We start from the raw sequence: 25,527 nt of genomic DNA on the forward strand, positions 1-25,527 counted from the left end.
GAGTGCGTCGTTTCCGGCACAGTGTGGCCGGGTGTTTTCCGAGTTATCGCACGGATTGGTCACGCTCGCAAGCCGTGAGCCGCAGGCGATGAGCCCGGAGCTGAACGGGCCCCACTGGCTAGTTTGTAAGGCCAGGTGCATTGCCAACCACGACCGGCAGCGCAGAGGCTTTGAAGGCGGCCTGGGCTCCTGTAGCTGTGCAGCCACGCACTCTGGTTTCTTTTCATGTTGTACAAATCTTTCGCCTTTTACTAAAGATTTCCGTGGAGAGGAGCATGAACGAGTTCCATGCAATTTTTGTGCTTCCCTGCCTTCGGGTGGGGCGCAGCCTGGCTGGTCAAAGAGAGAAAACAAAAACGCTCGCAATCGGTCTTGTTATGGCGATTGTGGCAGTCTGCTCCGCGAGTCCACGGTCTCCGGCCGTCTGATTGGCGCTCTTTTCTTTGGGGGGTGGGAAGTGTCCGGCCGCAGGGGATCTTGGGACCTCGCTTTGCATAGCGGCTTCCCAGAGTGCGTCGTTTCCGGCACAGTGTGGCCGGGTGTTTTCCGAGTTATCGCACGGATTGGGCACGCTCGCAAGCCGTGAGCCGCAGGCGATGAGCCCGGAGCTGAACGGGCCCCACTGGCTCGTTTGTAAGGCCAGGTGTATTGCCAACCACGACCGGCAGGGCAGAGGCCTTGAAGGCGGCCTGGGCTCCTGCAGCTGTGCAGCCACGCACTCTGGTTTCTCTTCATCTTGTACAAATCTTTCGCCTTTTACTAAAGATTTCCGTGGAGAGGAGCATGAATGAGTTCCATGCAATTTTTGTGCTTCCCTGCCTTTGGGTGGGGCGCAGCCTGGCTGGTCAAAGAGAGAAAACAAAAGCGCTCGCAATCGGTCTTGTTATGGCGATTGTGGCAGTCTGCTCCGCGAGTCCTCGGTCTCCGGCCGTCTGATTGGCGCTCTTTTCTTTGGGGGTTGGGAAGTGTCCGGCTGCAGGGGATCTTGGGACCTTGCTTTGCATAGCGGCTTCCCAGAGTGCGTCGTTTCCGGCACAGTGTGGCCGGGTGTTTTCCGAGTTATCGCACGGATTGGTCACGCTCGCAAGCCGTGAGCCGCAGGCGATGAGCCCGGAGCTGAACGGGCCTCACTGGCTAGTTTGTAAGGCCAGGTGCATTGCCAACCACGACCGGCAGCGCAGAGTCTTTGAAGGCGGCCTGGGCTCCTGCAGCTGTGCAGCCACGCACTCTGGTTTCTCTTCATCTCGTACGAATCTTTCGCCTTTTACTAAAGATTTCCGTGGAGAGGAGCATGAATGAGTTCCATGCAATTTTTGTGCTTCCCTGCCTTCGGGTGGGGCGCAGCCTGGCTGGTCAAAGAGAGAAAACAAAAACGCTCGCAATCGGTCTTGTTATGGCGATTGTGGCAGTCTGCTCCGCGAATCCACGGTCTCCGGCCGTCTGATTGGCGCTCTTTTCTTTGGGGGGCGGGAAGTGTCCGGCCGCAGGGGATCTTGGGACCTCGCTTTGCATAGCGGCTTCCCAGAGTGCGTCGTTTCCGGCACAGTGTGGCCGGGTGTTTTCCGAGTTATCGCACGGATTCGGCACGCTCGCAAGCCGTGAGCCGCAGGCGATGAGCCCGGAGCTGAACGGGCCCCACTGGCTCGTTTGTAAGGCCAGGTGTATTGCCAACCACGACCGGCAGGGCAGAGGCTTTGAAGGCGGCCCTGGGCTCCTGCAGCTGTGCAGCCACGCACTCTGGTTTCTCTTCATCTCGTACAAATCTTTCGCCTTTTACTAAAGATTTCTGTGGATAGGAGCATGAATGAGTTCCATGCAATTTTTGTGCTTCCCTGCCTTCGGGTGGGGCGCAGCCTGGCTGGTCAAAGAGAGAAAACAAAAACGCTCGCAATCGGTCTTGTTATGGCGATTGTGGCAGTCTGCTCCACGAGTCCTCGGTCTCCGGCTATCTGATTGGCGCTCTTTTCTTTGGGGGTTGGGAAGTGTCCGGCCGCAGGGGATCTTGGGACCTCGCTTTGCATAGCGGCTTCCCAGAGTGCGTCGTTTCCGGCACAGTGTGGCCGGGTGTTTTCCGAGTTATCGCACGGATTGGTCACGCTCGCAAGCCGTGAGCCGCAGGCGATGAGCCCGGAGCTGAACGGGCCCCACTGGCTAGTTTGTAAGGCCAGGTGCATTGCCAACCACGACCGGCAGCGCAGAGGCTTTGAAGGCGGCCTGGGCTCCTGCAGCTGTGCAGCCACGCACTCTGGTTTCTCTTCATCTCGTACAAATCTTTTGCCTTTTACTAAAGATTTCTGTGGAGAAGAGCATGAATGAGTTCCATGCAATTTTTGTGCTTCCCTGCTTTCAGGTGGCGGGCAGTTGGGCTGGTCAAAGAGAGAAAACAAGCAAGTTCGCAATCGCTCTTGTAATGGTGATTGTGGCCATCTGCTCCGCGAGTCCTCGGTCTCCGGCCGTCTGATTGGCGCTCTTTTCTTTGGGGGGCGGGAAGTGTCCGGCCGCAGGGGATCCTGGGACCTCGCTTTGCATAGCGGCTTCCCAGAGTGCGTCGTTTCCGGCACAGTGTGGCCGGGTGTTTTCCGAGTTATCGCACGGATTGGGCACGCTCGCAAGCCGTGAGCCGCAGGCGATGAGCCCCGAGCTGAACGGGCCCCACTGGCTCGTTTGTAAGATCTGCGGCAGATCGTGTAAAGACGTTCAACTTTGTAACTACTGCACGCACAGGAAGCAGAATAAATTCCTCTTTCAAACTGTCAAAGGTTTGCTTTGCGAACGCTGCAGGACATCGCACAATCTGTTTTGAACGGGGACAAACGATTTCTTATGAGGCGCAGTAAGTACAGACGTTTAAAAAGCTCCACTCATGCCGACGATGCAGCATGAAGAAGCGCAACCTAACGTTTGACAGACAAAAGCCTGGCGCCGCTACGAGCAATATGAAATCAAACTGACAGCACACAGCGTTTCGCGCTGACTCAAAAGTGATCTCGACAGACGCTGTTCTCTGCATAACGCTGAAAGAGCTAAAGAGTGTTTCTGTTGAGACGTAACAAGCTTGTTTCTTTCTACCATGATGTTACCATGACAAAATCTGTCTTTAAACACCTTGCTCAGTCTCTGACGAGACTGTCAAGAATTGCTTTCGCTAATTGTATTGCAAACCGGCGGAAGCGGGGTATTGGGAAAAGTTTTCAACTAGCAATAATCGCGCATCGGCTAAACCTCAAAGGCTACGATACTGCCACTGCGCAAAGCTGACGGTTGCCAGGCAACCGCGTGGATCCTATGGAAATCGTTATCAATCGTCTCATGGCATGTCGTTGCTGTAACGCTTCATATTTGCGGCCGGACACTTCCCGCCCCCCAAAGAAAAGAGCGCCAATCAGACAGGCGGAGACCGAGGACTGGCAGAGCAGACAGCCACAGTCGCCGTAATAAGAGCGATTGTGAGCGGTTTTGTTTTCTCTCTTTGACCAGCCCAGCTGCGCCCCACCCGAAGGCAGGAAAGCACAAAAATTGTATGGAACTCATTCATGCTCCTCTCCATGGAAATCTTTAGTAAAAGGCAAAAGATTTGTACGAGATGAAGAGAAACCAGAGTGCGTGGCTGGACAGCTGCAGGAGCCCAGGCTGCCTTCAAGGCCTCTGCCCTGCCGGTCGTGGTTGGCAATGCACCTGGCCTTACAAACGAGCCAGTGGGGCCCGTTCAGCTCCGGGCTCATCGCCTGCGGCTCTCGGCTTACCTGGCAGGGGAGATACCTTGATCAGCCTGTAGTTGGAGTAGTTGGATTGTTTTCTTGTTTTGTGGAAGCAGTGTTTGTTTTGCAGTTTGAGATGGCAACCTTTGGATCCCGCAAGAATGCTGTACATTTTGAGCTTTTGGATGACCTCTTCATGGATCGTATGCAGTTCAGCAGAAAAGTGTTACAGAAGGAACTTGGCTTTGAACCTCGGCACTTGGATTTCATCTTTGCTCTCCCAGGTCAGAAAGCATTTGAGGTTGTATTTGCTACCTATCCTCTGTTTGAACAATGCGTGGATGTCTTTGAGGCAAAAAGAGGGAAAGTTCCTGCACTTAAGAAAAGATCAACTTGCAGCCTCTGACACAGAGAGAGAGGAAAACGGTGCATATTGTTCATATGTTCTCGGAACTGGCAAAGACGGAGGACATTCACATCTGGCTTAACCAGTACTGCACCGTCCACCATGGAACTGAGGTTAGAGATGTTGACGGTATAAAAACAGGAGCAAGGAAATTCGAGGTTCGCTTACTACCGGACAATGTAAATGGAGGCTTAAGGCACCTGCCCTCTACAATCCGGCTGGGCGCCTGCAATGGCTATGTTTTTTATGTGGGACAACCAAAGGTGTGTCGGCGCTGTGGTGCTGTGGGACACCTGGCATCGTCCTGCACTGTGAAATGCTGCAAGACCTGTGGCAAACAGGGACATTTAGCCTCTGACTGTTCAATGCTGCCAAAGTGCAATTTATGTGGCTCGGAAGGACACGTTTTTAAGAACTGCCCTCACGCCTACGCCAATAAACTCAAAATGAGAAAGGATGAGGCAGTGCTTGTTTCAGCCAAACCGGCCCGAAAAGCCAAAGCAAACAACAAGTCAAACAAAGAACCCTTGTTGGACAAAGAGTCTCAGCCTCCAGCCAGGATCAGTCCTGCTGTGGCTCCGGGGCCGGTGGAAGAGAAATCCACTACGCTCCCACAACCGCAGACTGCACCAGACAAGCACGAGGGTTTGAAAACCCCCGAGAACAGCGAGGACCCCTCCCCCACTCCTGCTCCTCAGAACGAGGGCCAGTGTGGGGCCCCCCGGTGGAGCGGGTCCAGCGACGATACCCAGGATTCAGCGGAGCTGCTTTTCTCAGACTCTGCAAGTGCTACAGATGCCCTCCTCTCCTCCATCCAGTCCGTCACGGAGGATCTGCAACAGCTGGTGGGTGAGGGGGAAGAGGAGACTGGTGCATCGGCTGCACCCCTTTCCCCTCAGTGCTCCCAGGAGCTGGACTTGAGGAAAAGGAAAAATGACTCTGTTTTCTCCCCGAGCGAGGAGGAAGGAGAGCATGGCGATGGGGACAGCTGGAACCCCTCCACCCCTCTTTCTACCCCCTTCCTTGAAATGGACTCCGTGAACGCTTTTACTGCTGCCACCCTGATGAAGGCTCATTCAGAGGATGGCTGGCAGGAAATTGGTAAGAAGAAAAAGAAAGAGAAGGTAACAGGTGAGACCGAAGAGAAATGTGTTTTGTAAAGACTGGTTCCACTTTCTTATGTAAAATGGCTCTAAACATAATTTCTCTTAACACCAGAGGTATCAATGACAGAGTTAAATGCCAGTGTGTCTTTGATTACCTCCAGCAGAGAGAGGGAGATGTGTTGATGTTGCAGGAGTGTGCTTTAGCCTATCAAGAGAGGTATAAAAGCTTTAAAGATAGGTGGGATAAAGGGCCTTCTGTTTGGTCAGGGGACAATAACAACAGAGCCTCTGGCGTGGCCATTCTTTTCAAAGGATGGGCTTTCAAATTGAAAAGTATTCAGAGGGTCATAGATGGCAGGTTGCTGTGTGTGGATGTGGAATGGGGGACCGTTAACCTGCGGCTAATCAATGTGTATTGTCCTACTGACGTGGGAGGAAGGGTGGAGCTACTCAAGGCACTCTCTCCCCTATTGTTAAGTAGCACAGACGTGATAGTGGGAGGGGATTTTAATTGTATCTTAGAGCACACAGACAGGCAGTCTAGCTCTCCGATAAAATTGGATTCCAGCTCACTGGCCCTGCAAAACTTAGTTCAAGACTTTAAACTCTCAGACACATATAGATGTATATATCCCACAACAGCAGGATATACATGGTCAGGGAGGAATAGCAGCTCCAGAATTGACTATTGCTTTGTCTCAGAGAGAGTGAAAGTTGTTGGGGTCACTCTTCAGCCTGTCTTCTTCTCAGATCATCAGGCTATAGGGTGTAGAGTGGAACTCCAGGGCGGGACTGTCTTTGGCCCAGGCCTCTGGAAACTCAACACAAAGCTGCTAGAGAACGAGGGGGTAGTATCCCGCTACAAGGAGAAACTATCACAGTGGCTGTCCTTGCAGTGTCTGTACGGGTCAGTAGGAGAGTGGTGGGAGGAGGTGAAGATGAGGACAAAGGCATTTTTCATGGCTGAGGGAAGGAAGGCTGCTGCCAGACGGAGAGGAGTGCTAGCCAGGAAACAGAGGCAGCTGCAGCGTCTCTACACGATGCTGCACAGTGGCTTCGATGTGCTCGAGGATATCACCCTTTTAAAAAAGGACATCCGGAGCATAGCCGAAGAAAGTAGTCGAGGAGTGCTGTTAAGAGGCAGAGTGCAGTTCTTGGAAGAAAATGAGAAGTGTACTCGCTTCTTTTTCAGGAAAGTGGTAGGCTCCAAGTCTGTCATGGAAAGTGTAGTTGATGAGGAGGGACGAGAGAGAACAGAGCCGAGTGCTATCCTCTCCTGCACCGAGGCCTTCTACTCAAGACTGTACAGCTCTACAGAGCTAAAGGATGAAGAAATTCATTTTTTTACCTCAAAGCTAGAAAACGTTTTGAGTGAAGAAGATAGGGAAGTACTTGAGAGGGATTTGACAGTAGAAGAGCTGAGACAGGCGATGGAGAGCTTACAGAAGGGGAAAACTCCAGGTGCTGACGGGCTCCCTAAAGAATTTTATTGCACCTTTTGGGATCTGCTTCAGGATCCGCTACTGCTCCTATTCGAGGAAAGCTATAAGACAGAATTGCTGCCTGACTCCTTAAGGGAAGGCACTATCTCTCTCTTGTTTAAGAAAGGAGCAAAAAATGACATAAAGAACTGGAGACCCTCAGCCTGTTAGGCTTGGACACTAAGATCCTGTCCAAAGCCCTTTTCCTGCACCTACAAAATGTAGTGGCCTCACTGGTAGGGAAAGAACAGACTTGTGGGATAGCAGGACGCCTGATGAGCGACAACCTGGCCTTGTTGAGGGATGTCTGTCTGTACTCTGAGGATCGCTCCCTCCCTCTTTGCATTTTAGGTGTAGACCTAGAAAAGGCCTTTGACCGCCTAAACCGGCAGTACTTAACATCGGGACTTGAGCACATGAAGTTTGGCCCCATCATGAGAAAGTGGATTAACCTGCTGTACACAGGTAGCAACAGCAGAGTCATGGTTAATGGCAATAGATCACGCCCCTTTGAAGTCTGTTCAGGGGTGAGGCAGGGCTGCCCATTATCCCCCTTGTTATGCGTTTTGGCTATGGAGCCCTTAGCCTGTGCCTTGCGCCAGGATCAGGCCATTAATGGGATACCAGTGCCTGGAAGTGGGGGAGGAGAGGTAAACACATCTCTATACATGGATGACGTCACCCTGCTCCTCTCTGACAATGCCTCAATTAGCAGAGCTCTGCAGTGCTGTGATCGTTTCTCTTTGGCTTCCTCCGCAAAAATTAACAAATCTAAGAGTGAGATTTTTTATCAGAACTGGAGGGAGCCAAAAGAAGGACATGATCTCAGGCTGCAAGAGAAGAGAATTAAGGTCCTGGGGGTGTATTTTGGAGAAGAGATGGGAACAGTTAATTGGCAGAACAAATTGCCAATCTTAAACAAAAAACTGATGCAATGGAAGAACCGAGACCTCACCATGACAGGGAAGGTGCTGGTCATCAAAGCCGAGCTCTTGCCTGTCTTGAATTTTCTGGCTTCTACCTTCCCAATCCCACACCGTGTTGCGGCGGTGATGAGGAGATTGATGTTTCAATTTCTATGGGGTGGGAAGCAGGAAAGACTCAGAAGGGAAATAATGTACAAGCCGCTACCCTCAGGGGGGAAGTCTGTCCCAGATATTGCTACGAAGCTGCTGTGCATTTTCCTGGCCTCTGTGCTGAGAGGCTTTGCAACAGCACCTGCAGCGCGTACCTGGACTTATTTTTCCAGGCTCTGGGTAGGTAGGGAGGTGTTCAGAGTGTGGGGTGTCAGACCCAAGCTGGACGTCCCACTCTCTGACACATGCCCTGCAATTTATGGGACAGTTAAAAGTTTTCTAAGATCTCACCCAATTGGCCATATTCCCCTCCGAGATGTCAGGGTCCAAAAACTGGAAGATTTCGTTGCACCCCAGAACAATAGGCAGACCCATGTGGGCATTTTAACATCAGCCCAAACAAGGAAGGTGTGGAAACACACATCCTCTAAGTTTCTGTGCAACATTCACAGAGATTTAGCCTGGAGTGTCGTCCACCAGTGCTTACCGGTACGAACTTTCTTGTACCGTAGGGGCCTCACCCCCAGCCCTCGCTGCGTTAGGGTGGGCTGCGGCGAGGAGGAGACTGTATCCCATCTCCTGTGGTCCTGCTTTTTTGCAAAGGCCTTCTGGGCACAGTTTGAAGATTGGTTGCAGGCTCTCTCGTCCCAATTTACCCTGACTGCTGCTTTCGTCATATACGGCATCTCTCCTGTCAAACTTCCTCCTGACGTGTTTGACAGGATCTGGGCCGTGGTGAACAGTGGGAAAGATGCCCTGTGGAGAGTGAGGAACATGGGGCTGTTCAAAGGCATCAAGATTCCAGTCAAGGCTGCAGGTAGCCTGGCCTTGTTCATCACCTGAGAGAAATCTATTACCTCAGAGATCTGTGGAGAGAAGGGAGGGAGGAAGCAGAAAATCTGTTGGAAATAGAGAGCATAGGTCAATATCTCAAGAAACTGTGAAAAACATTATCAAGTTTAAGTAAAGAATGTGATTTGCACCAGAAAAAAAGAAAATTGTTGCTATGTAACTGTTACCGTGTCAAAATGTAATGAGATGTGATCATATATACTTTTTTAAGTATGTATATTAATGTAAAGCTTTCTGATCTGTGATGTCCTGTATTTTTTTGTGAAAAGAAAATAAAGTTCTTAAAAATCGAAATCGGTCCACCCAGGGCGAGGCTCGGCCATTGCACTCCGGCTGTGCTGACCCCTGCGAATTCCCCAAATGTGGGAATCTCGACTGCATAATTTCTGGTAGTGGGGGACTGCGTTCGCGCTCTCCCCTGATGTGCTTGGTCCAAAATCAGATACGGGAGGGTTAGGACACCACGAGCTGCGTGGCTGCGGAAGGATCCCGGTTCGAAAGGAGTCGACGCCGCTGCTGGTTCTCGGTGGCTTTTAGTTAGGGGTCCGGAGAAGCATCTCAAGCTAGTTCCACTACTCCTTCCGGACGTTCATTCCCTTTTCAAAGTCAGTCGTTTTGCTGTAGTCTGCGTTCTTTAGGCTGATTATCGAGGTTAGCCTTTATTTGGTCATGGGGGGCCTCGGTACTGTATGCTGAGTCTAAAGACAGTTTCACCCGTTTTCTGATTGCTCGGTTCTGTAGGTTCTGTACCAGACATGTCAAACAGTGAATTGCTGTACCTCTATTGTATCCGTGCTCAATGAATGAAATCGGTAACAAATGAATATGTCTAGTTATACGAAAAACGAGTGGTTTATCGACTCATCTTCATTTGCAGATTTAGAGGCAGCTTCGATATTCGTTTTACAGACGGGTTTTTTTTTTTGAATATGGGTCACACACATGCCACAGCAACAAAACATCTCTAGAGATGAGGCTATAGATCACCTTTCCATCCTGCAGGTTTTCCTCCCAAAGCCTACGGCACCAACAGCGACCCCTGCTGGCCGGGAGAGCAAAAGCTTACAGCACCTGGTATTCCCAGGCAGTCTCCCATCCAAGTACTAACCAGGACCGACGCTGCTTAGCTTCCGAGATCAGACGAGATCGGGCGTGTTCAGGGTGGTGTGGCCGTAAGCGAAAGCCCTGGCGCCTGACTCGCTACTTGAAGCTGTGTGTGGCGGGGGTTCCGTGCCCCCCGAGCGGGACTGAAGGATCGTTCGTGTGCAACTCTTTGGAAAGGAGCTGCTTTCCAAATCGCATTGCGTGCCTGGATGTTGGCGAATGCACTCCCTTGTGTTGGCTCGTCCCGCACTGGAGGAGGACAAACAATCTGCACGGAGGAGCACCAGGCAAGTCTTCAGTGCACAGCACTCTGGAAACATTTCGGGGCTGTCGCGTGTTTATTTCAGCACGTAAAGCGCACCGGTCCAACACGTCGGCCGGGCGCGCGGCGCCTCCGCCCTGTTGCTGCCCCTGCAGCTGCTTCACTTTTCCCTTTAGTTGCCATCGATTTTTTTGTAGTGCTATACATATACGATTGAGGTATCTTAGAGTTCTCCTTCGAAGACCCAGCACTCTCTTTTCTTTTCCCAGTGTTACTCATATCGGACTTTTTAAACCTAAAAAAAAATCGTTTTTTTTTCTTTCAATTATAACTGAAGTTTAAACAACTAGTGTTAAGTCCTTATTTTTCTGTAGTCAAAAAAAGCAAAAATTAACATTCAGGTCATGAAAAACTCAAAAAAACTCCCCAACCACTAAACTTTACCTCCCACCTGAGCGCCATCTTGAACGCCCCTACCACCAGAGAATGCTCACGATTTCGGAAGCTGTCTCCGGGACGTGCTGATTCCACACATCCTGAATAAATCATGATATTGTTAGTTGCTGTAGCTAGACGTTCAAATGAGTTTCATGGCCAGATGGACTGTTTCCTCCAGCGGTATAATATTGCAGTGAGACAGCACGATGCCTGCAAGACTATGTCACGCTAAACGCCACAGATTGTGTTTGTCCGTTCGTGTCACTCGTCCCGCAGCCACGGGAAGTGGGACACAAACATGCTGCAATGCTTTCAAGACGTTAGGATTTGTTTGTGCAACATCCAAGAAGAGTACTTGTGGCTTGAATGTGAACTGTACGTGCCCGCCCCCTTTCCTCTGTAGTGCATGAGTTCCTCCCGGCACGCCCTTCGTCATTGTTCTGTCATCTTGTATTTAAAGGCTTGTATTTCTGCTGCTGAAAATAAGCAACGGTTTTCTCACAACGCCCTTTGTTCCCAACGGAGCCCTTGTCTGTCATGAAATTCTTCAAAACCTCAAGCTAGAAGAAGAAGAAGACGACAAATATGAAGCGTTATAGCAACGACATGCCATGAGACGATCGATAACGATTTCCATAGGATCCCCGTGGTTGCCTGGCAACCGTCAGCTTTGCGCAGTGGCAGTATCGTAGCCTGTGAGGTTTAGCCGAGGCGCGATTATTGCTAGTTGAAAACTTTTCCCAATACCCCGCTTCCGCCGGTTTGCAATACAATCGGCGAAAGCAATTTTTGACAGTCTCGTCAGAGACTGAGCAAGGTGTTTAAAGACAGATTTGGTCACGGTGATATCATGGTAGAAAGAAACGAGCTTATTACGTGTCAACAGAAACGCTCTTTAGCTCTTTCAGCGTTATGCAGAGAACAGCGTCTGTCGAAATTACTTTTGTGTCAGCGCGAAACGCCGTGTGCTGTCAGTATGATTTCATATTGCTCATAGCGGCGCCTGGCTTTTGTCTGTCAAACGTTAGGTTGCGCTTCTTCATGCTGCATCGTCGGCATGAGTGGAGCATTTTAAACGTCTGTACTTACTGCGCCCCATAAGAAATCGTTTGTCCCCATTCAAAAGAGATTGTGCGATGTCCTGCAGCGTTCGCAAAGCAAACCTTTGACAGTTTGAAAAGAGGAATTTATTCTGCTTCCTGTGCGTGCAGTAGTTACAAAGTTGAACGTCTTTACACGATCTGCTGCAGTTTTCAGTGGGTGGGCTTTGTCAAATGGCTTGGAAAAACGCACTGTGTTTCGGCTCGGGAAACATCATGAGCAGTGTCCTGCATGTTTTCTGTGTATAGCTGTCTTTTAACGCATACAGAATTCATTCGAAATCATTGATTTCTCCAATTAACAAGGGTCCCTTTTTGAACCTGCCAGAAGCATTCTTTCAATGTAACAGATTTACTCCGGGGAAGGGCAGCACGACATTGAGAGTAGCTCAAGCTTTCAGCACCTTTATCTGACTGCATTATGCAGACACTGCTCAGAATCCCCTGTAAGATTCTCCTTCAATTCCGTTTTGCAGTGCTTTAGCTCTTTCAAAAGGCTTCGCTTTGCTAGTCACAATCCAAGGCTCATGACAGCATTTGAAAACATTCGCAACTGCGTTGGCCGGGAATCGAACCTGGGTTAACTGCTTTGAAGGCAGCTATGCGCAACACTGGCTCGCTCCAGAATAAGTCTCGCGTCGAGGGCATATTTTTTTCCATTTTACCGTGAGTCGGGCTCAGCTGCACAGAGGAGAGAGCAGAGCAATGAGGTCACGGGGACAGGGGAGTCACACGCTGGCGGTTTGAATACGCGGAAGATCACTGAGGGATCCACAGTATATGGACCCTCCGTGCGCCATCAGTCCGCACTCCGGACTCTGAATCCTGCCATCCGAGTTAAGATCTCGGCGGAACCTGAAGCGCAGTTCCTTCTTAAAACGTAATCTGGTGAGCATTTCTAGAATCGTACTTGTATAGATGCAGCCTTTAATGTGTTGCTAGGTTAAAATTGATGACTTCTTGTATTTCAGTAGGCAACTGCCCTCTTGATTTCGGATTTAATTTCTTTATTACAGGGGCGCTTTTATGAAGACAGAGTCATGTTCAGGTACTTTGCTTGATGGAGGAAGCTCATTTCGGACTCTGTGATCTGCTCACCTGGAAAGGTCTGCTATACTACTACAAGAGAGAAGTAGAGTCTGGAAGAAGGGACAATTTTATGATGCTTTGGAAGATAATGTTTTTTTTTCTTATACTGAAAATGAAAGGTAGTTGTTTCTATATGGACTCAGTCTTTGGAATTTGTATATTTATATATTTCAGTGAACCCTCAGCCATTCCTTCTGTATTGTAATTCAATTTCTCTTTTAAAATTCCTTCCCCACTTCTAGGACCTGCAGTTGCTGAACTCCACAATGGCTTCTATTGGAAAGTCTGTGACTGAGACCAAGTAAGTGTTCACTTTTTTATGAAACCATTATTTATTTAGGAGCAATGAGCAATTCTTATATAAATGCAATAAAATCATTATGCTCAAACTATGAGAGAGAAAATTAAGGATAATTTAAGAAATCAGTCTTAGCTTGTTTCTATACACAGATGGTATTATTTATTTTCAAAGGAAACCCGCGCGGATTCCCCTGGTGTGCAAGATGTACCTGAATACTCTTGATCAGCTTCCTGCTCACTTGAAGAGGGCGTGTATGAAGCACGCCACGGCAGAAAAGATCAGGATGGCCTCTCAACAGGCGAGGGAGGACATGATGAATCACCTGAAGAACGGGGTCATCGTGGATTACCACAGAATAGAGATCGTGTCTGGTGAGGCAAACAGGATAGTGGTTGTAAGACTGCTAGAGTCCTTGGGCCTTTTTGTACATGGGAAGCCTGAAGACACATTGGCAAGGTGAGATATTTTTAATCTGTAAGGCTTCTGTAGTTTCTTTTTGAAATCATTGTTACAACATATTATGTAAAAGCATGTTGAAAAGAATCTACCTGCATTCCAGCGGCCCTGAGCAAGAGGCCGCTGTCCAGGAGGAAGAGATGCCAGAGGCTGCTCTAGAAACTGAAACAGAAGCGGATAAGGAAGGGGAAGATGTGAGCTCTGAAGAACTCTATCAGCAGTAAGACTTTTTTATTTTTCAGATGTATCTATTTTTTACTAAAATTCTAATTTGTCTTATAGGTATAAAATGTTTAAACCGGTGTTTTATATCCTTACAGGCCCTGAGTAGTTAAAAAGTATCAGCAGGCCGGAAGAGAGTGGCCCAAGCTGGACTCTATAGAAAGCACTCCCTGGATGCTCCTCTCCTGATTGGATTCAAACAGTACCTTACCAAGGATCTGGGAGTGGCAAATTATTCTCAGGAGGTATTTATTTTTTAAAGGCATTTAAAATTAAGCAATGGTATCTTCATTGTAAATCTTTTTATTTCTTAGCTTAAAATTCACCCATGTGAAATGATGTCAGCCATAAACATCATGACTCTATATTTCCTACCTGAATCTATTCTACTTAAATTATTACATTATACACAATTTGAGTTCATTTTAAAAAGTAAAAGGTAATGAAAGGAATGCATTTTCATAAGAAAGATAATACCGATATGCATGTGATAATCTTCCTTATATCATGTAGTGCATCATTTGGACACTTTGTGGGCTTCAAATACAAAGAAAATCATGTTCTATGGTACAAGATAAATACAAAACTTAAGCTTCTTTATAAAGCATAAGCAATCATTTATTACATCGCTTCTTGAATTAAATCTTTTGACAAGAGGTAAGACTTCTGTTACATTTAAACCCATGTTTAGCTGTGTTTTTTAGATTTAACTGAACCAATTTCTGTGTGTGATAATGTCCTTGAATTCTGACAACATCACACTAAATTACATGATATAAAACAGCTAATGTTTCTAGAGATAAAGTTTCTGAGATGCTTCTAATTACTTTTTATTACCAGGGACAGTTTAATTCACCTTGTACAGTACTGTAAGACCAAGATACTTTTTTTAAAAGTTATTTAACATTTTATAGAACTTTGTCTACTATGGCAACATGATGTGCTTGGTGAAACTTGGAAAAATACTGCTTGGCCACTTATCTTAAGATAAAGATAGGATAAAGGATTATCTTTTGCACCTACCTGACCCCCAGGGAAGGCCAATGCTTTCTAAGTTGATGGTTCCCTACAGTAGACTGTACTTTAATTTCAAAGGTAATGTATATTGACCCAAATCAGTTTTGGAATCCAATCTACTGACGAGATGGAGCACATCCTTTTTTCAGGATTTTAGCATCATACGTTTGGTATATTTAGTCCCTAATGCTGAAAGAAATGATCATAGAACATTTGGACACTTTGTGGGCTTGAAATACAAAGCAAATCATGTTCTATGGTACAAGATAAATACAAAACTTAAGCTTTTATTTTAATTAGATTTGTTTATAAAGCATAAGCAATCATTTATTACATTAATATATGTGAAAATAACATTTTAGCATCATACATTTAGTCCCTAATGCTGAAAGAAATGATCATAGAACATGACATCTAACCTTACCTGCGGTGTTTTTAATCCCTATTGCTCAATGCACGGTGAAAGCATTCCATACATGTGTCTGACAATGAGGAATGGGCCCCTGAGACAGTCATTTGCCTGTTTCACAAATGATCGTATTTTACTAGAGATTCTGTTTGGGATTCAGATGTGCATTCGGACAGCAATCCCTTTCAAGAAATGATACGTTCTGGATGAGGTCAAAGGTGCTGGAACACTGTATCTAGGATGTGTTTGCAGAGACTGTGTGTCTCCTGCTTCAACGCAGTGATAAACAGATGTGCTCCTTTAATTTATTGGTACATGCCCAGGGCAGTAAGCAGTCTGAGGATTTATTTCCAGATGGCATAGAGCAGTGAAGCAGTGAAGTAGTGCAAAACACTGGATCATTATATTATTAGAATCTATTCTACTTAAATTATTACATTATACTCAATTTGAGTTCATTTTAAAAAGTAAAAGGTAATGAAAGGAATGCATTTTCATAAGAAAGATAATACCGATATGCATGTGATAATCTTCCTTATATCATGTAGTGCGTCATTTGGACACTTTGTGGGCTTGAAATACAAAGAAAATCATGTTCTATGGTACAAGATAAATACAAAACTTAAGCTTTTATTTTAATTAGATTTGTTTATAAAGCATAAGCAATCATTTATTACATTAATATATGTGAAAATAACATTTTAGCATCATATGTTTAGTATATTTAGTCCCTAATGCTGAAAGAAATGATCATTTGTTTAACATGCACGGGTCTGTCTCAAAGGATGCAGTACTCCTGAAGGGTCTCAAACCCTACATTTCGGATGCCTAGCTGTATCCCTCACATGTGGCACCTCAGAATGACTTCTAACCTTACCTGTGGTGTATTCAGTCCCTATTGCTCAATGCACGGTGTACATACTGCATACATGTGCCTTGAGAATGAGGAATGGGTCCCTGAGACAGTCATTTGCCTGTTTTACAAACAGGGACCTGGACCTGGACCTGGACCTGGACCTAGACCTGGCCCGTACAGGGCTCAAACCCACGACCTTGGCGTTATTAGCACCACGCTCTAACCAACTGAGCTAACCGGCCTCACAACAGTGCTCCTCTCTGTGCTGCAAAAAATCAAACTCAGGGAATTTCTTTTGTCCTCCTTTGAATAGAAAGCCGTTTAATTCAGTGTACGGGCTTTCTCGTGCAGTTTCATGGTTCTTGTAACCCAAATCCTACACTGCCTGAAGTGCCCCCCCATTTCACAGCATTTTTCAGCTGATTTAAAATGTACCTAAAGGAGAAGCATTATTGAAGACCATCAATTACCAAGAGCTTTTGTCAAAGGTTTTGGTGGTCATTTTGAATGACCACAGAGCGCTGTGACCTCGGTTTTACATCTCATCCAAAAGACAGCGCCCTTTTACAACACAGCATCTCCGTCACTATACTGGGGCATTGGGACCCGCACAGACCTCAGGGTGAGCGCCCCACCGCCGGCACCATTAACACCGCTTCCAGCTGGAAGCTTTGTTTTTCCCTGTAGCTCATCCTCATCCAGGTACTGACCTGGCTCACACCTGCTTAGCTTCAGTGGGTTTTCAGTTGCGAGTTGCAAGGGGATGCAAGTGATGGAGCCGCTCACTGCAAAAGTCACTGCATTGGCCGGGAATCGAACCCGAGCCTCCCGCGTGGCAGGCGAGAATTCTACCACTTAACCACCAACGCTCAGTGCCTGAGCCTTCAAAAAAGACGCTTTTTTGGTGCTCTGTGCAAAACGCGTCGACATCTGCTTCCAGCTGCAAAATGCCATTTGCGGACGCTGAAGAACTTATTTCCAAGGCAGCGGGTACAAGCGATTGGGCGTTTTAAAACCACCAGGAACAGCAAAGAGGCGCGCTTCTTTGCTTGTGCCGAAACACACCGACTGAAGGCGGACAACGTAGTCGGCAGGATTGGAACCTGTGCGGGGAGACCCCAATGGATTTTTAGTCCATCGCCTTAACCACTCAGCCACGACTACAGCAAGCCCCACCGCCGCTGCGTTCTTGCTACAATCTTACCTGGATCGCGAGGCGCCGGCGGAAGCCTATTTCAAAGTCGTTCTCCGTTTCAAAAAAACATTTCCAAAATACAAGCCTTGCAGACAGACACGCCTCAGAGGACTTAAGGGTGGCTTCATGTCGGAATGATAAAGTCTCCCCGTCCGGACATGAAAATGCCACTTTGTTACACACAAAAAAAGAATCAACAACAGAGAAATGCCCACAAGCATTTGAAAAGCCGCACCACGTCGCACTTGAAATAGCTCTTACATTAGTGGTAGACGCAGGAATCGCCTTTTTATTTACGCTCTTACCAACGCGATGGAAAGCAAAACAAAGCAAAGCAGAGCAAAACAAAACGAACAAACGAAAACCCTCACGTCCCGCACTTGCATATAACGCTGTTACGTGCCCAAGCGGTATTGTACGTCATCCTAGCACTGCACCCCGGGTCGTACGGTATATGGGAACGAGCACACGCCACGAATCGTCTCGAATCACTCCCTACAGCTGTAAGGCGCCTTGAAGCGTGCACCCCCAACATTCTTCTTTGCGCATCTGTGAAAGGTAAACTCTTGAGCAAACTCTGAACCAGCTCTAAGGAAACTAATCCGATTAGACGTTACGTTGACTCATCCTTTAAGGGACCCTTGTTAATTGGAGAAATCAATGATTTCGAATGAATTCTGTATGCGTTAAAAGACAGCTATACACAGAAAACATGCAGGACACTGCTCATGATGTTTCCCGAGCCGAAACACAGTGCGTTTTTCCAAGCCATTTGACAAAGCCCGCCCACTGAAAACTGCAGCAGATCGTGTAAAGGCGTTCAACTTTGTAACTACTGCACGCACAGGAAGCAGAATCAATTCCTCTTTTCAAACTGTCAAAGGTTTGCTGCAGGACATCGCACAATCTCTTTTGAACGGGGACAAACGATTTCTTATGGGGCGCAGTAAGTACAGACGTTTATAAAGCTCCACTCATGCCGACGATGCAGCATGAAGAAGCGCAACCTAACGTTTGACAGACAAAAGCCGGGCGCCGCTACGAGCAATATGAAATCAAACTGACAGCACACGGCGTTTCGCGCTGACTCAAAAGTGATCTCGACAGACGCTGTTCTCTGCATAACGTTGAAAGAGCTAAAGAGCGTTTCTGTTGAGACGTAACCCAGTGGGCAAAAGACGTATAATATACGTCTATTAAACGCATACCTTAGACGTCTAAATGTGGTCTACAATTCGTCTAGAATGAAATTCTAATGTACGTCTAAAGTTATACGTCTATGTTTAGACGTTCATTATACATAAATGGTTGGAGTTCTATTATACGGATAAATTTAGAGGACTATTATACATATATGGTTGGAGTTCCGGATAACTTTAGAGGTCTATTATACGGATAACTTTAGAGGACTATTATACGTATATGGTTAGAGGTCTATTATACGTATAACTTTAGAGGTCTATTATACGTATATGGTTAGAGGTCTATTATACGTATAACTTTAGAGGTCTATTATACGTATATGGTTAGAGGTCTATTATACGGATAACTTTAGAGGTCTATTATACGTATATGGTTAGAGGTCTATTATACGCATAACTTTAGAGGTCTATTATACGTATATGGGTAGAGGTCTATTATACATCAAAGATAGATTTTATAGGTGTAGAAACAAGTAAACCAAGCCAATGATTAGGTTTAGAAATTTATTCTGAAAATACACATTCACACCTGAAACATATGTATTTCAAATTATACATTGTATACAATCAATCAACAATCAACATATGGGCAATAATCATAAAAACACAACTAGTCTTAAACTTCAGCTACAAATTCTGGTAACATGGCAATATACAGTATAGTAATGACAAACACAAAACTAATTACATTAACACACTAACTCAAAACCACATTTTGATTCAAATATACATTTTAAAATGTACAACTTCTATATTTCCAAGAAAAAAAAATATTACAATGGAAGTTAAGACGATTTTTGTCCACTATTTGCAAACCCTGTCTAATTGTCCTGTTAGAACCAAAAACCTATTATTTTCAGAGTCCAGATCTCCTGGCCCCCTGCCTTGCATATGCATTCTTCAAGTAACACATTGCGTGCTCCTTTATTTCTTTTTCTGTTGATGTAGGGTGGGACTTCAGCACCGCAGCTAGGAGAAAATTATATAATATTACTTCCCAAATAAATGATGATTAATATCTTCTTTAGTATAATCTAAAAAATGAACGGTTTACTAAGCTCAAAGCTGAAATCAATGTATAAAATTTGGCTTGCATCATAGCAGTTGAGCAATAAAGTCTGTCCTAATTAAAGAGTACCCAAAGTTTGAAAGTACAACATAGAATAAGAATAAGAGAAATGGCAAAACGATTTTGTGTCATCTTCCCCATTCACACTATTTTATGTGCCATTTTTTTGCTTATTCACATACTATTTTAATCAAAATAATATTAAGAAAGATCTGTATGTATTCAGATAGTATTATTATTGTTCGTACTTACTCGTCAAAAGAGGATTGCTGAGATATTTGCGGATATACTTCTACGTTTGAAAAACGTGTCCAAAATGGTGACCAACGAATACTAGCAATGCATTGTGGTATATAACCGGAAAATATGCTGGGTTCGATATTTTCTCAACGTATGCGTTTATTAATGTTGTCGATATTATGGTTGAAATTTAACATTGATAATACATCGCGGCTATGTGCCCCCTGCTATGAGCTGATGTGCAATTTTAACGCATGCAGTTAGTAAGGATCGGTCACTGTTGTATGGTATTATATATAATGACATTATGGAATAGGATGGGGACAGGCCTGGCATCACGGGGGGAGGGGGGAATGTCGCCCCTTCAGTTTTGGGCAAAAAGTTTTACCTAACTTAATTTGCGCCCTAAAAAAATAGTTGTACTTTGTCAATGGTCAGACAACACTAAATGACACGAACAGTCACTCAGTCTGTTTGATGGGCAGGAGGGCTATCCGTCCAGGAACTGCACATATTATTGAGTGTCAACATTACGATCCTGTTTGCTCAGGTGGACCGATTCCTTGCAGTAGTTTATCATTATACTTAAAATCGTTATATAACTAGGACTAGTTATAGCAGTCTGTGCTTTCTGTTGGTTTTACAACATTTTTTTCTTAACGATTCAGAACGTCCATGTAGCTGCAAAAATGAACACTTATGGTACTTTTCGCTCCAGGCAATACAAACCGTGAGAGTGACGAAAAATGTGAAACTGAACTTCATCGCAAATACCAGATTGCTAGTCGTTATCTTCTATCATGAAGCACTAATCAATGGCATAGCTGCGAGATTTCATTTGGGTAGCTGCACCGTACAGCTCCGTTTCAACCGAAATATCACTCCCCCCTCAGAATTTCAGACGCCCCCCTACAGATTTTTCCTCGGGCACCGCACACTGATGGGGGACGGGGTGTCCAGGAAATGGTATCAACTTTTGTCAAGAAAATAAAAATAGAAACTCTATAGGCACTCAAACATTTTACTGTTTTTTTTCAGGCAGGTGGCAAGACCCCCTCAGCAAAACCCTTGTATGCCAAGCTGTGGGCATTGATTCGTCGAATATACGTTTATTTACGGCGAAATTACGGCTATACGTATATATACGTCGCCTCGACGTATAATCAACGTCGAATTGCAACCGTGAAATTGACGACATGAATAAACGCATATATAACGTCGAAAACACATCTAACACAGTGCCTGAGGCTTTTTACTGTATGTATCGTGTGTGCCGCAACTAGGAGTATACGGCACTCTGCACAGTGTACGAAGTAAATTATTTTCGCAGTAATTAATTTATTATATTTACTATATTTATTATACACATGTAAATTAATTGCTGCGAAAAGAATTTACTTCGTACACTGTGCAGAGTGCCGTATACTCCTAGTTGCGGCACACACGATACATACAGTAAAAAGCCTCAGGCACTGTGTTAGATGTGTTTTCGACGTTATATATGCGTTTGTTAATGTCGTCAATTTTACGGTTGCAATTCGACGTTGATTATACGTCGAGGCGACGTATATATACGTATAGCCGTAATTTCGCCGTAAATATACGTATATTCGACGAATCAATGCCCACTGGGAACAAGCTCGCTTCTTTCTACCATGATGTCACCATGACCAAATCTGTCTTTAAACACCTTGCTCAGTCTCTAACGAGACTGTCAAAAATAGCTTTCGCTGATTGTATTGCAAACCGGCGGAAGCGGGGTATTGGGAAAAGTTTTCAACTAGCAATAATCCCGCCTCGGCTAAACCTCACAGGCTACGATACTGCCACTGCGCAAAGCTGACGGTTGCCAGGCAACCACGGGGATCCTATGGAAATCGTTATCAATCGTCTCATGGCATGTCGTTGCTGTAACGCTTCATATTTGTCGTCTTCTTCTAGCTTGAGGTTTTGAAGAATTTCATGACAGACAAGGGCTCCGTTGGGAACAAAGAAACCCGTTGATTCTTTTCAGCAGCAGAAATACAACCCTTTAAATACAAGATGACAGAACAATGACGAAGGGCATGCCGGGAGGAACTCATGCACTACAGAGGAAAGGGGGTGGGCACGTACAGTTCACATTCAAGCCACAAGTACTCTTCTCGGATGTTGCACAAACAAATCCTAACGTCTTGAAAGCATTGCGGCATGTTTGTGTCCCACTTCCCGTGGCTGCAGGATGACTGACACGAACGGACAAACACAATCTGTGGCGTTTAGCGTGACGTAGTCTTGCAGGCATCGTGCTGTCTCACTGCAATACTATACCGCTGGAGGAAACAGTCCATCTGGCCATGAAACTCATTTGAACGTCTAGCTACAGCAACTAACAATATCATGATTTATTCAGGATGTGTGGAATCAGCACGTCCCGGAGACAGCTTCCGAAATCTTGAGCATTCTCTGGTGGTAGGGGTGTTCAAGATGGCGCTCAGGTGGGAGGTAAAGTTTAGTGGTTGAGGATTTTTTTTGAGTTTTTCATGACCTGAATGTTAATTTTTGCTTTTTTTGACTACAGAAAAATAAGGACTTAACACTACTTGTTTAAACTTCAGTTATAATTGAAAGAAAAAAAAACGATTTTTTTTAGGTTTAAGAATTTCGATATGAGTAACACTGGGAAAAGAAAAGAGAGTGCTGGGTCTTCGAAGGAGAACTCTAAGATACCTCAATCGTATATGTATAGCACTACAAGAAAATTGATGGCAACTAAAGGGAAAAGTGAAGCAGCTGGAGGGGACGTGGAAAGAGTGCTGGAGATGCGCTCGTACGCGAGCGCTCGCAGCCCAAGTGAGACTCAGCTGCCAGAGGAAGAGCCGGAGTCCCTGCCCAGCACACCTGTGAAAACCCCGGCAGCCAAGAGAGGAAGGGGCGACCTGACGCTGGAGGAGCTCCAGACCAACATCTTCAACATGATGGCACAGAGCATGGGTGAGCTGAAGGAAATGATTTGATCTAATACAGTCGCAATCGAAAGTCTTAAAAAGTCCATGGACTGTGTGTTTAAAGAGGTTGAAGACTTAAAGAGTGAAGTAAAAGTTCTTAAACAAGTAAATACCAAACAAGAAAAGCATATTAAAGAACTTGAATTGAAAGTGAACGATGTAGATAGATACCGTCGATGATGGAATTTAAAATTATTTGGAGTTAAAGAGGAACGTGATAAGGACCTTGTTGCAACAGTGAAGGGTATCTGTAAAAGGACCTGCCGGACCAGGAGGACGTAATATCGGCCATTGACTTTGTTCACAAGCTCGGGAGAGCGAACATGTCTGGGCAAGTGCGCCCCAGATCGATTATAATACAGTTCACCAAGAGGACGGCGAGGGACATGCTGTGGCGAGCGGCGAGGGGGAATGAGTATTTGAATGGGAACAAACTGAGGTTTGCAGAGGACCTGTCTGCTGCGGACAGGAGTACCAGGAACCAGCTGTGGCCCCAGGTTGAAGCTGCCAGAAGAGAGGGGAGGAGAGCCTACTTTGTGGGAGCGAGGGCCTTTGTGGACGGGAAGGAGATTTGCTCCCAGTGACTGCTCAGTTAATGATTATGTTTGGTTTTATTTGTTATACCAGTATATACTAGTGTTTCTTTAGTGTTAGTTTGGAATGGTGTAGTTAAGTGTTAAGGACTGTTATAGTTCTGGTTCTTTGAAAAACTCAATAGTTTAGACAGTCTTAGAGTTAGTTATTTGCTTTTGTGTATGTCTTTTTCATGAATGCCAGAGGTACTCGAAATGTTGTTAAAAGAAAAACTGTGTGCTGAGTTTTATTTTTTACAGGAAACGCATGCATGTTGAAACTAAAGTTTATAAATAATTGAGAAATATTAAAGCAAGGAAAATATGATACGTGTAAAATATACAATTTGATCACATAATTACTTAATTACCTCTGGTAGTTAAATGCTTTTTTCTGCTGCGTTTTTTTTCTCTTGTACATGACTCTGATCCTCTTGTTGTATTTGTATTTGTAAATTCTGTTTAATAAAAAAAATTTAAAAAAAAGCATTCTCTGGTGGTGTCCTGCAGGCTTCCTGTGGGCATGTGTTGGTGGTATAGTGGTGAGCATAGCTGCCTTCCAAGCAGTTGACCCGGGTTCGATTCCCGGCCAACGCAGTGGTTAATGTTTTCAAATGCTATCATGAGCCTTGGATTGTGACTAGCAAAGCGAAGCCTTTTGAAAGAGCTAAAGCACTGAAAAACGGAATTGAGGGAGAATCTTACAGGGGATTCTGAGTGGTGTCTGCATACACGCAGTCCGATATGGGTGCTGAAAGCTTGAGCTACTCTCAATGTCATGCTGGCTTTCCCCGGAGTAAATCTGTTACATTGAAAGAATGCTTCTCGCAGGTTCAAAAAGGGACCCTTGTTAATTGGAGAAATCAATGATTTCAAATGAATTCTGTATGCGTTAAAAGACAGCTATACACAGAAAACATGCAGGACACTGCTCATGAGTGTGGAGTTCAGCCGAAACACAGTGCGTTTTTTCAAGCCATCTGACAAAGCCCGCCCACTGAAAACTGCAGCAGATCGTGTAAAGACGTTCAACTTTGTAACTACTGCACGCACAGGAAGCAGAATAAATTCCTCTTTTCAAACTGTCAAAGGTTTGCTTTACGAACGCCGCAGGACATCGCACAATCTCTTTTGAACAGGGACAAACGATTTCTTATGGGGCGCAGTAAGTACTGTTACTGTCACTGCTCGATACCGACGTTGGCCTACTATACCATGTTCAGCCACCGCTAGAAAATGTACGGCTCTAGCACCGGAGCAAGCAACAGGAGGGCCGACGTCAAACAGGCACATGTGTCGGACATGGAGAGCGACGAGAATGAGATTTGAACCCATGACTGCAGAGCACAATGTATTAGCAGTCCATCACCTTAACCACTCAGCCACCTTGTCGATGAAACTGGGCTGTCCGGACATGGGTTGGCGCGCTCCAGATGATCTTTTTCTTTTTTTTCCCTCGTACTCGAGGGTCATTTTCCTGTTCCACATGTGATTTCAACATTTTCCTTGGGAGATGTCAAGCCAGCAAGCCACTGCTGTGGTTCAGTGGCCAGTGTGGAGTTCAGTGGCCCTGTTGTACACAGAAAGCACATTGAGCTCCTTGGACATGAAAAGTTCCAGATAAGAGCCATTTGTCATCCTTTCTCTTGGTGTCGATGTTGCTATTGTATGTAAAGGTGGCAACTTGCTCAGCAAGCAGGCGGAGCACACACCGAATGCAGATGTGTCTGAGTGGTGTGTCCAAGTGGCTGCAAAAGGACAGCACTCCTGGGGCGCCGTGGCTTAGTTGGTTAAAGCGCCTGTCTAGTAAACAAGAGATCCTGGGTTCGAATCCCAGCGGTGCCTTCTTTGTTGTGTCTTCTCGAACAGAACTGGTCCTTACAGACAACCGCCTACGGCTAGACTTAATTAAATGCAAGTATTCATTTCCTGTCTTTAACGCGACTTGTTTTTCTTAAAATGGATGCAACTTGCAAAACATGAAATACAAGCCTTGCTAATCAGCGCTAACGGCTGGCAAAAAAAAAAGAAGTCAGCAATTTTTTTTTCTTTAACCTTAACCCTGCTAACGGAGAAGAGTTAAACGACCGAGTCTATGCAGCTTAAACGATGCGCAAGTCGGGTTCTTAGCTGAAAGGGTGGTAAATCACGCTCACCCCAGTCCTTAATCTTTTAAAGAGGATACAAAATTGAACCTAGTCGCCACATCACATACATCCTGTTCAATGATAAAAAGGTAACATCTATCCTCGCTCCAGAGTAAATCTCACGTTGAGGGCATCTTTTTTTTCACTTTACCGTGAGTCGGGCTCGGCTGCACAGAGGAGAGAGCAGACCAATGAGGTCACAGGGACAGGGGAGTCACATGCTGGCGGTTTGAATACGCGGA

General features: G+C 45.7%; 14 non-coding genes across 14 annotated transcripts; 9 read left to right on the top strand and 5 right to left on the bottom strand.

The window, feature by feature from the left end:
- The first annotated feature begins 207 nt into the window (after nucleotides 1–207).
- On the top strand, nucleotides 208–324 carry LOC148635020 (U5 spliceosomal RNA). Its single transcript, XR_015933349.1, has one exon. It is a non-coding gene; the product is annotated as a U5 spliceosomal RNA (small nuclear RNA).
- A 391-nt stretch (nucleotides 325–715) lies between these two features.
- LOC148635021 (U5 spliceosomal RNA) lies at nucleotides 716–832 on the top strand. Its single transcript, XR_015933319.1, has one exon. It is a non-coding gene; the product is annotated as a U5 spliceosomal RNA (small nuclear RNA).
- A 391-nt stretch (nucleotides 833–1,223) lies between these two features.
- Nucleotides 1,224–1,340, top strand: LOC148635022 (U5 spliceosomal RNA). The gene has a single exon (XR_015933325.1). It is a non-coding gene; the product is annotated as a U5 spliceosomal RNA (small nuclear RNA).
- A 392-nt stretch (nucleotides 1,341–1,732) lies between these two features.
- Nucleotides 1,733–1,849, top strand: LOC148635023 (U5 spliceosomal RNA). Its single transcript, XR_015933360.1, has one exon. It is a non-coding gene; the product is annotated as a U5 spliceosomal RNA (small nuclear RNA).
- Nucleotides 1,850–2,240: 391 nt separating this feature from the next.
- On the top strand, nucleotides 2,241–2,354 carry LOC148635024 (U5 spliceosomal RNA). Its single transcript, XR_015933369.1, has one exon. It is a non-coding gene; the product is annotated as a U5 spliceosomal RNA (small nuclear RNA).
- Nucleotides 2,355–3,114: 760 nt separating this feature from the next.
- LOC148635025 (U4 spliceosomal RNA) lies at nucleotides 3,115–3,256 on the bottom strand. The gene has a single exon (XR_015933461.1). It is a non-coding gene; the product is annotated as a U4 spliceosomal RNA (small nuclear RNA).
- A 233-nt stretch (nucleotides 3,257–3,489) lies between these two features.
- Nucleotides 3,490–3,603, bottom strand: LOC148635026 (U5 spliceosomal RNA). The gene has a single exon (XR_015933345.1). It is a non-coding gene; the product is annotated as a U5 spliceosomal RNA (small nuclear RNA).
- A 5,267-nt stretch (nucleotides 3,604–8,870) lies between these two features.
- On the top strand, nucleotides 8,871–9,040 carry LOC148635027 (U1 spliceosomal RNA). The gene has a single exon (XR_015933475.1). It is a non-coding gene; the product is annotated as a U1 spliceosomal RNA (small nuclear RNA).
- Nucleotides 9,041–9,678: 638 nt separating this feature from the next.
- LOC148635028 (5S ribosomal RNA) lies at nucleotides 9,679–9,797 on the bottom strand. Its single transcript, XR_015933290.1, has one exon. It is a non-coding gene; the product is annotated as a 5S ribosomal RNA (ribosomal RNA).
- Nucleotides 9,798–11,089: 1,292 nt separating this feature from the next.
- Nucleotides 11,090–11,231, top strand: LOC148635029 (U4 spliceosomal RNA). Its single transcript, XR_015933407.1, has one exon. It is a non-coding gene; the product is annotated as a U4 spliceosomal RNA (small nuclear RNA).
- A 5,724-nt stretch (nucleotides 11,232–16,955) lies between these two features.
- Nucleotides 16,956–17,037, bottom strand: trnaf-aaa (transfer RNA phenylalanine (anticodon AAA)). The gene has a single exon. It is a non-coding gene; the product is annotated as a tRNA-Phe (tRNA).
- Nucleotides 17,038–21,278: 4,241 nt separating this feature from the next.
- LOC148635031 (U4 spliceosomal RNA) lies at nucleotides 21,279–21,420 on the bottom strand. The gene has a single exon (XR_015933453.1). It is a non-coding gene; the product is annotated as a U4 spliceosomal RNA (small nuclear RNA).
- A 2,243-nt stretch (nucleotides 21,421–23,663) lies between these two features.
- On the top strand, nucleotides 23,664–23,735 carry trnag-ucc (transfer RNA glycine (anticodon UCC)). The gene has a single exon. It is a non-coding gene; the product is annotated as a tRNA-Gly (tRNA).
- A 1,174-nt stretch (nucleotides 23,736–24,909) lies between these two features.
- On the top strand, nucleotides 24,910–24,983 carry trnat-agu (transfer RNA threonine (anticodon AGU)). Its single transcript has one exon. It is a non-coding gene; the product is annotated as a tRNA-Thr (tRNA).
- The last annotated feature ends 544 nt before the right edge of the window (nucleotides 24,984–25,527 follow it).

This window comes from Lepisosteus platostomus, unplaced genomic scaffold, assembly GCF_059453375.1.
Source record: "Lepisosteus platostomus isolate fLepPlt1 unplaced genomic scaffold, fLepPlt1.hap1 Scaffold_30_H1, whole genome shotgun sequence".
Classification (NCBI taxonomy): Eukaryota; Metazoa; Chordata; class Actinopteri; order Semionotiformes; family Lepisosteidae; genus Lepisosteus; species Lepisosteus platostomus.